The following is a 1967-nucleotide window of genomic DNA, read 5'->3' as shown; positions in this document are numbered from 1 at the left end:
ACCGGTAAGACAGTTGATCTCTGCCTGGTGCATTGGATCCTCTAATCCCTACCTATAGTCCTAACACTGCTTCGCATTCACCCAGGCCTGAAGATCTATCAAGGCAAGGAAAAATTCTGGAATTTTTCGGAAGGATAATTCCATCGAAAACCCTGCCCTGAAACAGTCGGACATACGTAGAAAATTGTTATTATTATTATCAGTTTTATAAATAAGAATAATAATATCATTACTATTATTGTTATTATTACTATTATTATTATAATTATTCTTATTATTATTATAAATAAAAATAATGATAATATTAGTGCTACTATTGTTATTATTATTATTATTATTATTATTGTTATTATTATTATTAGTATAATTCATATGACTATTATGACTACTACCACTAATGTTATAGTTCTAATGGCAACAGCAACCGTTACTGCTGTTTAAGTATTGGTGTTAATTAATGTATCTTAACACACCAATCATTTATTTACCCGAGCATTAGTTAAAATATAAAGCGATTTTCACCTGTTTTTATGCAACAAGTTTAGTTAAATAATCAGACATCGTTTAGCATAGGTAAAATGGATATTATTCTATCCTGTGAATTCCATTCCTGGCCAGTGCAACACTCCCAAACAAGTACCTTCGTGAATTCTCACATATGCTTTTTTACTACACAATGCTCCTTATAAAAGGATGGGCAAAATTCTCGCAGTCAAAATGGCCTACCACTTAGATCCTTTGCTCTCGAAGTGGTCTAAGTGACATTATCACGGTACCAACGAAACCATAACTGTAATTTTGAACAATGTGAAAATGTAACCGGTAATTATAACATGTAATCAATACTGTATATATACCAGTATAATGTAACAATGCACCTTACTGTACCAAGGCTATTTGTTTTCGTTTAAAATTAAGCCTAAAAATAAATACACTGCAAAAGTAGCTATTCATTTTAAAAAGAACCTTTCCATCTCTTGATGCATGTAGGAAAGCAAGCCAGTTATGGGAGGTGCCAACTGCTGAATGATTGAACTAGAGCAGCTGTAGCTAATTAGATTTTTAGCTTTTGTATGTTCTTGAAGATTTTCCCCTGGTAAGTTTTCCTGCGTTGTTCTCGAACCAGCACACTACCGAGGTCTGCTACTTCCTCTAAAAAGGCCCGGATGCTCTGAAACTGCAGACTCTCCGTATTTCTACCCCTCGAACAGTATACTGAGTGGTAAAAGTCCACCTCTGCTACCTCCCAGTCTACCACAAGGTGAGGACACGGTTCTTGTTTTACCTTTAAACGATCGACTGTTTGGCTTCTGCTTCTTGGTCTTCCAAGAGCATGGTTGCAATTTCGGATACGGACACCTTGCGCTGATTCGTCACGTGCATCCATTTTTGGGTTCAAATAAAATTAAGTGTTCAAAGTCTATCACATTTTCAATGTACTTTTTCTTCTCCTCTTTCTTGCATGGGCATAAACTTTGAAATGTACACCATTACTCACTACAGTAGTATGACCCGAGGATCACTGGAAAATAGTAAACTCTAACGTACACACTATTACTCACTACAGTAATGATACCACATGTGGAATACCGCATAACAACAAAATAAATACGGACATCATTACTCGTTACAGTAGTGGTATTATATAGGTATACCTATATAAGACCAAGTATTAAATAATCTGTGGAAGTGTGCATAAAAACTAGAACAAATACCATAACTCGTAGCGGTATTAGTAGATTCTAGACGGGTCATGAGTTAAAATACCATTGGCCTCTCCTACGTAACCTATAGAAATGATACCTTTACTCGTAATTTACTATTTGTTTTTCAATCACGAATACGACACCATTTGGTACGCCACTTCAAGTAAAATCGATAGGCTTAACAAAAACTTAAGGCGCATCACAAGTAAGTGCATCAGAATACTGCACAGTAGTTACTCCACGTCGTGTTGAAACAGTTGT

This window comes from Copidosoma floridanum, unplaced genomic scaffold, assembly GCF_036245765.1.
Source record: "Copidosoma floridanum isolate Cflo_tuat_1 unplaced genomic scaffold, Cflo_Japanese_pri ptg000008l, whole genome shotgun sequence".
Lineage (NCBI taxonomy): Eukaryota > Metazoa > Arthropoda > Insecta > Hymenoptera > Encyrtidae > Copidosoma > Copidosoma floridanum.
Note: the sequence above shows the minus strand (reverse complement) of the source record.